Genomic DNA, 11,076 nt, shown 5'->3' with positions numbered 1-11,076 from the left:
TGACAAAAGCAGCAGCTTATCAGCAACAAGGTTCATACAGGTGCTCAGGCCAGCAGCACTTTTTGTTCTGAATGTACCTGTGTATTGCAAATAAACAAATAAATAAAATCAAACAAAAATAAATAAGAATTTTAAATCCCAGAAGCCTCAGTAATGGTGCATTCTCAGCTATCCATGTATGTGTTTGCATTTCAGGGCTTTCCACTAGCACCCTCAGCTTCACAACAGCCAGACAGGGTGAGAGATACAGAACACATGCTGCTCACAGTGGGACCAACAGTGCCCAAGGCTGTTTGAAGCTGACCCTATTCTTCTCATAGCAGTCTTAAGCCTTCGAAGGGAAACGTATCTCGTTGCCCAAGCAGCCTCATTTATATGTGCTCTGCATTTTGCTCTAGCTGGCTTATCCCTTGGCCTGTCACACTCTCCCCTTCTTTCTGCAGCTTGAGAGCTGTTTGTACACAGGAAGTCCACCTGTCATGCTGCAGAGTTGACTAAAACGTGACAAAGATTGATGTGGGAGGGGGAGCATTCTTATTGGAGAGGGAAAACCACTGCCTGCTGCAGAGATGGAATTGCTCACTAAAAGCAAAGCCCCAGGGGGAAAATGAGGTGCAGAGACCCCACGCAGCAAATCACAAGGGTTTCTCTAGCACATTACAACACTGTGCATCCCTCAGCATTTTGAGGCTCTGTGCTATGCATGAGATGAAGAATAACACATCTTGAAATGTATCATGAAATCTTGTGAATGGGGAGAGGGTCGTTAGAGAGGTGATATGGTTTTTCAGTGTCGTAGTGTCAGGATATGGAGGATATTACAGATAAGCTCACTGGAATTAAATGTATTGTACTCAGCCTTCTTTCTACAGGAGCAAGATAAACTTTCCAACCTTTTGAGCAGGCAGAGGAAGAAGTTCATTCTCATCTAGAACAACATCCAGACCATTTGCAAACAGAACCCTTTGCGGATATGGATGTGACACACCAGATAGGCTGCCATGGGTTCATTTCCTTTGCTTTTCACTTAAGATGAAGGACAGATATGTAACTTCCACTCTTTCCCACTGTACATGTTTCCATAATGGGTGAAGTCACTGATGACCGTATTTCACACTGCACTTGAGCATGACAGAGCCCTAACAACATATCATCAGACTGTGATTTTCAATTGCCTGAGGAATCCCTGTGCCTGAACCCTTCCCAAGGGCAGTGCCAAGGAAACAGCCTGGAGCTGGTTCATCCCCACAGAGCACAGGTATTCCCAAAAGAGTTTGTCTCCACTTCCTTTCTGTTTAAGGAGCACCCATGGAGAGGGTAAACGAGGCAGAAACACTGAATTCCCTGTGTAAAATGAGACAGAATCACTGTAAGACAAAAGGCAGTAATTTCATATGTCTCCAGAGAAACTCAAACACATGCAGAATTTTCAGTTTCTCACACTGTGAGTTTACCACTTCTGACAAAGCCGGATAACAAACAAAGTCACCTATTACAGTTATACAGATGTTACATCCTTGTTGTTTCATAGCGTAAGGAAATAAAGTGAAACCAGTTGAAGTTCAGAATCCCCAGCAAATATCTGAAATTCTTTTTATGTGGAACGAGGATGCAGCTAGGGCTGAAGGAACATGTGTTTTCAGTCCCAGTGAAAATTTCAATGTCTTCATATTTGCTTTTATCCCAATTTGGAACAGAAAGTCAAACATCAACTACTGAAACTTCTGAAAATCACAAAGTTCAGAAATGTCAAAACATGCCACTTCCCTATTTCTGATCTAAAGGAAATGCTGTATATTACAAAACTGCAACACCGAATAACAGCTTTTGAATGAAACCAAAGCATTTTATTTTAGCTCAGTTCAATATCAGTGTAAGTCTCACTGAAATGATCCTGGTATCTCACAAGGGCTGACATTTAAATGTCTTAAATTTTTCATTATAGACAGTTTTTGTGAGTGTGCCACAAGGTACATTACCACATGAACCCCAGGTTCATCCTATATAGGGCATCCAGCTGCATCCTTTGAAATATAACCCAGCTAAGATGTTCATGTACACATCTTGGCCACCAGGGTGTTAGGTATCATGACACTACAGGGCAACATAGACAACTGCCGAACAGATCTGAAACATGTTGTTTTAGTTTAGCAAGCCAGAGGGGGTTGAGTTGTGTTGATCCAGTCCTAAGCAAGATGATCTTTTCCACACTGCTAAGAGCTGGCAGTGTAATTGTTATACATGTCATGTTCATTCACAGTGGTCATTCTTAAAGATATTCTGGATTTAATTGGGGTAAAATACCATTCATTACTGAGTAGCTATACTATGGATCTCTGCTATGTTATCATCATAAATTAGAATACTTGAAGTAACTTTGCTGAGATAAAGTTAGTTAAGATAATGACAAGCTTTCTGTCCACTATAAATACATAATGCTGTCACGTTTAAACTACTAGTAATTAATGCAGAGCCAGCTGCTACTAATATATGGCGCTAAGACTTGTTAATAGAAGGCTCTAATAAAGCTGTTAATACTGATAATACCATACAGCATTTAAAACTGTTGCAAAATTTTCCTGAGGATTGTCTCCTTACTATGGAGGGCTTTGTTGCACTTTGGGTTTCTTTTTATAATTAACCTCTAACAGCATACATCATGTTATCCGTCACAAATAAAGTCAGACCTTGCCTCAAGGTTCCTGCAGTCTAAAAGGCAAGAACTAGTCAAGATGTGTTAGGGATGTAAACCAAGCAGGATTCATTATTTGTCTTCTAATAGGAGCCAGAGACCCAGTCAAGCACAGGAATTCACTGTTGCATGCACACTACAGACAAAGAAAAGACAGTCTTTGTCCAGAAGAGCTTTGTTTAGAATATATAGAATATATATTATATAGAATAACTTAAGCATATTTTAATGAAATTGGTTTTTTCTTTCTTCTTTTTTTCTGTTGTTCATGCAAACCCAAGAAAACTTGCAGTGAGTATGGCCATTTAAAGACCCAGTCAACACCTCTTGAAATCAGTGGAAGTTTTCAAGTGTTCTCTTAAAAACTGAAATCCAGTTACACAGTTGCCTGAGGAATATCCTCCTGTAAATGAAAGGAAGGCATTCTTTATTAATTCAGATCATCTAACAATAAAGCTAACTGAAAATGAGAATAGTTCTGATCAGCAGAGTCAAAAATTGGTATTCCAACAGTTTCAGAACAGAAATTGGTTTGCCTCCATTTTACTAAATTATACTGTTCAGTAGTTAGAAACTCATTTTATAAGCAAATACATACTTACCTATTTTTTAAGGCTCTGACCCGCTGCTCATCTTAATGGCTTATAACTAAGAGTGTTCCAACTGGTTGATACCATCTGTCTGAATCTGCTAGACAAAAGGGTAGCAGACTAGAAATGTGGCTCTAGCTCATTTAGTTCATATTCAAGAAACTGTAACGTTAGTCTTCAGTATGAAACACTGTTGAAATATTATGAAATCCAAATGATTGTTTTTTCCTTAACAGGGAAAACCAAAACAATACAAAACACACCAGCAACTAACTAAACACGAAGAATGGCATGGCAGCTTTGGATTGTGTTATTCTCTACTCCCTCCCTATGGATAGGCATTGAAATAGCCTGTCTTCTAGGAACTGAAAAAGGGACACAGAAGGGGAGAAGTAGATTTCTGAGTGCCCAAGGTTAAAGCCATCTCACTAAAGTAAAGACAAGCGGAAAGGGGAGTGAGTAGCTGGTTCCACTGCATTGTGTCTGCAGACCAGGTTTGCAAGGCCTGTGTGTTTTAGCTGTGTATAGCCCTACAGTTAGCTCCGTTGTGAGTTCAAGGAATACAATCATCCCCAGTAAGGAGAAAAAGCTGTCAGTGATAGACAGAAAAATTCTATCTGCCTCAGGAAGTGTCAGAGGACCATTCAGTGCACGGATGCTAACTGCCTTCAGGCATAAGCAAAAGGCAAGTTGTGTCAGTGACCAACATAGTTCCTGACATGGCACTGAGTATCAAGGATAAGAAAGATCAAGGAAGGCCTCATTTTACAGAACTCAAGGTTAATATTTTAGAAGCCTGTCTAGAGAATGGTTTTCACCCAAAGAGTTAACTTTGACTAAAACCTTTTTTAACATAAAAGGTCCAATTTACTAATGATTAGTGTCCCCGAACAAATCAACTTAATAGCTTAATAGCACAATTTCTCAAAATATTACAAGCATTGAGATAAGTTCAACATTCATCAAAGAAGTTTAAAATCTTTTTTTTTTTTTTTTTTTTTTTTTTTTTTAACAATTAAAAAGATGTAGCAGTTTAAGGGGAGACAAGGGATATTTTCACACAATTATTTGAAATAATTAAAAATTCCCTCTGCTTTTTCTAAAATGTACATTGTGGTGCCAGTAGGGCAACTCTGACAGGACTGCAGACAATGTTTTTTTTTTCTCTCTCTTTATTTGTTTGGGGTTTTTTGTTTTTTGTTTGTTTTTGGTTTTTTTGTGAGATAGTTTGGAGTTAATTTATGGACCTACTCTGGCCATTTGGATCCACAGTTTTCTTGTTCCCTTATGAAACATGTATTATTAATACTAACTGGAAGGATAAGACAATTATTTGTCTCAAGACACCGTTAAGTATACTTACACGCCAAACTCTTACCAACAAGTTGTCTTTAAAAATATGGTGTTAGTGAGATTTTTTTTCTCCCCAGCAGGAGGGATGATCACAAAGATTAGCTCAAGGTGAAGACTAACAAATACTTCTTTATTTTCCCACAAGTTAATTTAAATGCACTCTTAGCTGCTACATAACACAGTTTGTCTAGGTTTTGCAGTGCTTATCCCTCAACAGTGCTTGTCCCTGTGGCAGTTCTGAGCACCTTCACTAAAAGAAAGCAATATAATATTATTTTCCCCCAAATCTCACATGTCCTGATTCAGGAAACACAGTTAAACACACAAAGAACAAGGTTGCTATAAATCCTCTGTGATTCAACCCCGCAACAGCCATCAAAATTAAAATTTCTTCTCAATCCAATCTGGTTAAAATTAATTAAAGGCACTTGATTTGAACCAGCTCACTATACTGTCAACCTAATCAATTTGTCTTATTCTAGATAAAACTATTCCTGCTTGCTAAAGGTATGCACGTTCTGACTTCTTCGCTTGCTTCTGAATATTAATACACTACCCAGAAGTCAGATTAGAACACTTTTCTTAGGCAATACTTCAGCTTTCCATGAAAATATCCAAGTCTCTTCTTGCTCTTTTTCCATCATTTCCCCGCTAATGCCCATGCCTTCAGAATTTAGAATGGTAGCTGAAAGAACTGGTCTCACCGTGACATAAAACTGAAACAGTCTTTCCAGTAACTCCTTCAACATCTTGGGAAATACATGATCTGTGCGATATAAGAAAGTGAATCTTCAGGAAAAGCAATGGGGAAAATGAGGACTGAAAGAAAGAACATGCACTGGAAATGTTTAGCTTGCACAGATGAACAACAAACATCTAATGACATCATAAATCATCAGAGAAAACTTTTGTCTTCTTCCACTGCATGGATTGCCTGATAATATTACAGGCCAGAGATTATACATAATACATGTCTGTCCATTGAATGAAATGAGTACATTAAAAACAATAATCTGAGAAATATTTCTAATGTACTCAAAAATGCAAGGAAATTTCCTTCTCCCCCTGTGCTTCCAGCCCTTTATTTGCTTGCCCATATTCTCCTTTTATTTGACAAAGAGAGTTTAACAGGTGAGATATATACAGATACACATGTGCACAAACATACAAACATGAATGAACACACACACAAGCACACACACACACACATATCTGAACTGAACATTCATTTTAAAGGATACACCTGGCCCTGCCAGATAAAGAAGATATAACATGTGTAAATCAAGAAAATTAGGTTCTCATCAGATTATGCCTCTTCCTGTGTTTTCTTTTTTTTTTTTTTTTTAATATGAATTCCTCCATTAAGGATTAATCACTTTGAACATCTCATGACCAGTGTTCAGTAAGTCGAATCAGTTTGCTAGTGCTCTCCATTTCTACTGTAACTTTCATCAAAACATCTCAAAGGATGTTACCACAGTATAGGGCTCCTTCAGTGCCAGCCTAAGTACTAGCAGCTCTTTTCTTATGAATAAAATCACAACTGTTTTTCATCAAGGACAGTAAAAGCAACACATTTGCTTTCCCCCTCTCACTTTCCATGTCATAAACATGTTTGTTCCCAGCTCTATAGTTTGCTCTAGTCAGAGTAATAAGTATGCTGAAAAGTTATCTCTGCTTTGGGGTCAGAGGAGAAAAAAGTACAGCCAAGTCAGTCTCCAGCTGTGATCTACCAAATAAGAACATAAGGGAACACCAGGGCTGCTGAAGCTATCACTGCCATTAAATATCTACTTATCACTTTAAAATAATCCCAGTCTATGACCCAGACTCTTCTAGGGTTAGGATCAAAAATAAAATCTTTATTCACCTGCTCAAGGTCACAGGGATAGTGAGCAGAGAGAGAGGTTGCAGTCCCAGGAATCTGCTTGCTGGGTCTGCATTTTTTCAATAGATACACCCTGTTTCAAAAAGCCCTTAAAAACTTTCCTCTGGCTTGCTTCTCAGGATATATAATTGCACATTTCTTATGGCATTTTAATCACTTCTGAAAGTATTGTCTGGAATTGTAAAGTTATTTGAAGACAAAGCAATCTCCAGCATTTATAGTCTAAACCAGGATGAACATGGAAGTCTGCATTGTTCACAGGCACATTAACTAGGGCCCTTCCCTCCTTCTCCCTTAAACTGGATGCCAAAAGATGTATGATCCACTTTCTGAACCAGGTCACCTTTAAGAGCACAGTGACATGCCATAGAATTACTCGCCAGTCCTCACCAGAGATGTCTGCAAGTGCAAAGCCTGTGACAAAGGACTGAAATGACAGCACTTTGACTCACTTCTACATTGTGTTTGTTTAGGAAGGTCCTAGAAATTGTATTTCACCAACCACATTCGCTATCAACACACAATTATCTGGCTTAATCATGTGGAACAGTGGCAAATTCACCTGGGGCTTAAGAACTAATGACATTCTCGTCTGAGCTGCTTTAGTGAAATGGCCTAGCACCTGAAGCAGGAACAGCAAGATTGCTCAAGAAAATTTGGTTTTCTTTTTTCATTTCACAGCATAGGGGCTCTGCTCAAATCAACAAACGCTCCTGATTAAATAGCTGTGGTAGTTGACTTATTTGCACTTGTGTGTATGGCTCTGAATGTACATTGAGAATCCCTAACCTTTACAGGAAAAGAATTGTCTGTGACTTGTTTTTAATACACTGTCCTTTTGACACAGAAAATGGTCAAATAATTTGGTATTTGATAAGTTTGCTATGATAAGATCTGTAAGTGTGGGTAACCCCAAATACAGCCCAAACTAGCACAGGGGCAACAGGGAAAAAAGGGGGGAGGGGAGGTACGGGTGGGGGGAAGAGAGGAAAAGAAAAGGTACAAAAAAATCCACACCTTTCCTCACACTGAATATATTTGTATCTATTTTTGTCTGCTGCCTGGGCAGGGCCATTTAAATTCTGCTTGCTCAACAGAAATTCAGACCCTCATGTTGGCCTTCCCCCCCCCTTTAATATACAGGAGATGAGTTGTGTTGCTGCTGACTGTGCCACTCTATCTCAAAAGTTTACAGGCTTGTAAGACAAGAAATTGAGTGTTCAGGCTCCTGAATGCTTAAGAAAAGGAGTAAGAAGGGTTGTGGAATGACCCATTCCTTTTATTTTGACTGTGGGAGAGAAAAAATCCACAACCCACAATATGAATAAAGACTAAAAAAAAACCAAACAACATATAGAAAGATGTAGCAGGTGAGATTTTCCTACTCACCTTTCATAGTCATCTTTAGCATTTCATGCCAAGGACTTTCTGTCCTTGAGCAAAATATCCATAGACTTGCATGGACAGCTACAAACAAGGCAGCTCCAAAAATCAGCTTGTTGTGACTACTTCGCATTAACTACAATACAATCATCGGCTGAGATTGATATAGAGCCAAAATTTAGTTCGTATGGATAAGCTGCACAGCCACCTACTCAAAGTTAATTCTGCATTCCACTACTAATAATATTTTATCCTACTAATGCAGCGTCTGCACCCAGCTACATTTATTTATAGCAGAAGCCCCACACACAGTCTCAATATCCTGATTACTCATGTAAGACTATGAGAAGCACTTGAGTGAGGTTGTCCACAAAGCCGTTCTTTCTAGGTCAACCTATGTATCCCAAATTTTGGAAGCTCAGGGCCATATTTATTGTCTGTCCCACTGTAAAAAGATTTAACCACAAAAATCTTTAGTAATTACTGAAGGAATTGTTGATTCAGGATTACAGATAGGCAGATCATGTGTAAATATGTTTTTCCCCTTGGCTTAGTGCATGGGCTGGCCAATCTGGCCATGAGAGTCTTGTTGAAAGGTACAAAGGACATGATGCAGTTTTGGAACTATAGAGCAAGAAAACAGCAACAGTTTAAAAAGCTCACAAAGAAGTTACTCAAATATGGCAACAGATTATGTGAGTTTGGTTGGAGGCTAGTCTGCAGAAGACCCAGATGCTGACTTGTTATGCCATTTAAGAGTAAAGAGCTGGAAGTCTGCAGCAAATAAGTTGAGTCTGGAAAGAGCAGAGAAGCAGAGTTATTCAAGCTAGCTTTAATGTAATATTCAAACATGTCAAGAAGAAGCTACAGCTATTTCATTTACTGTGGTGCTCTAATTGCTATCCCAAAATAAAACAAGGCAAAAAAGGAATTTTGGAGGCTAATGAAGGAATTCGGTTTTTTTTAGCTAACAATTTGTGCTGCAGAATGCTGAAGTTTACCTGGAGAAGCCTATTTGGGACAGTCATCAGAATAAGCGTCTGGACAGCAAGTCCAACTTCCTGACATGAAGCATGTGCTTTTTGAATGTTTTCGGTGCTTCTATAAGACTCCGCTGTGCCATGCCTTACGATCAGAGTATCTGACATCTCGGGGAAAAGAGGATAGTCACCAGAGTGATTGTGTTTTGGTGACAGATAATAGGATAACTGTAGTTAACAAGGGTTTGTATGGCTTCTGTAACATCAGCACATCAAGGGCAATTTAGCCAGAGAACCTGACAATATGAGGACACAGTGAAGTCATTTTGTGCCAGCGACAGGGTATCATTGTGATACAAGGAAGAAGTGACTTCCAAGCAGTCACTGTGGTCATGAGGGCGTTTTGCTGTTGAGGCTGTAGAACTGGTTAAATGTAAGAAGCAGAAAATGTAAGATTGCATGCATTAATGTAGGTATTTATATGAATCCTATCATTACAGTGTTTCATGCCAGTCCCTACACAGAAGTTACTATATGTACCGTCACTTATCACTAATGCTGGGCTTCATCAGGCATGTCTGAATCAGGAAATAATATGGTAATTTCCACAATCACCAAGTGGAAAATATTTATGGTGCAGCAGTTTAATATATCTGTATTTTATATTTCTAAGATTGTTCCTGATGACATAATAAGAATTTGAGTCTAAATAACAGCTGAATGAGTTCAGGAAGAAAAAATAAATAAAAATCTACACTGGTAGAAAGCTTACTCCTTTATAACAAATATTTTCCACGTTCATCAGGATTGCCAGCCTGGGGCAAGCTTAATTAAAGTCAATGGAGAAAAAAATTGAATACTTAAAAGTGCTATTTGGGGCTCACAGAGCTTGAATGACTCAAAATATGAAATATTCAATTACTAATAATTGTGAGGTTTTGTTTGGTGAGCATTTTGTCACTCACTCCACACTTCAGCTCCTTCTCCTTTCTTTCTCTGCTACACAGAGGGGTTAAAAGAGAAGACAATTAGCAGCTCAGCTCCAAGGTGAAGAAGTACCCAGGTTTCCCCAATTCTTTGCTCTTTGTCTTCTTGATCTCTCCTACTGAAGCACTGCTATCTTATGCTTGCTGCTTGCATGCTTCCTCCTTCCCTCTCCTACAAACACATACTATCATATCCTCTCGGTTTTGCTTTTGGCTTGTTCAGAGTGTGATCATGATTCACGAGGCAATGATCTGGCTTTGAACGTGACCTTACATTTAGCAGCTCTGTTGGCTTAGGTGCCTAAGAGAGTTTTAATTTCTTACTGGCTTGGGCATGCTATTTAACAAACCCAAATGCTTTGAATGGTGATTCGGAGGAAATGATGCCAGGACTTGCTTTTCAACACAAGCTCAACAGGCCTTGTAAACAGAAAATTTGCTGGGTGAGGACAATGAAACTTGAAACAGTTTTATTTGCTGAAATGATTTTATTTACTGGATTGCAGAACTAGAGGACATGAGATCAAATTTAAATACATGCCCTGCCCAAAAGTTCATCTAATTCCAAATACTGAGTGTAATAGCAAGGGAAGAACAGCTCATTGGAATTGAACCTTCAGTAAAAGAAAAATAGTGCTCTGTGAGAGGTCAAGAAATATCCTCAACTTCAGAACTGAAAACATATCAAACCAGTGGTTGGATCAATGAGTTAAAATAGGACGCAAAAAAGCAGAAGTCAACCTGCTAGAACAATGTTAAATGTGTCCTACTTTATTCCAAATATACTCTAAGTACTACAAACAAAGAACGGATGGGGATCAGTTTGGGGCAATTCAAATATTCCAGAATTACTGGAAGAAACAGGGGTGAGCTTCATTAAGTGACTGATGAGGACAGGCTTTTTGACATAATTGTGTATATTTTAGCATATTTTCCTTTCTTATTGTGAAATAGAGATCCTAACTTGGAGAAACAGCAAATTAATTAAAATATTCTCTGGAACTTAATGACACCTCAGTGGAAGGCAACTCTTAAAATGCGAAACCCTTGACTGTGCCAGTAGAGAAAAATAAAGTACATGTCTCTCAGTGGGTACCAGGGACCTGTATTATGTCCTACTGTTGGTTACAGAATTTTCAATATTTTCTTATCCTTTTTCACTCATATGAACTGCAGCTTATAGCAATGGTAATCATTTCCTGTG

This window comes from Coturnix japonica, chromosome 1 (assembly GCF_054131305.1).
Source record: "Coturnix japonica strain WE chromosome 1, WE-NBRP24, whole genome shotgun sequence".
NCBI lineage: Eukaryota > Metazoa > Chordata > Aves > Galliformes > Phasianidae > Coturnix > Coturnix japonica.
The sequence above is the reverse complement of the archived record's forward strand: the minus strand, read 5'-3'. Positions refer to the sequence as shown.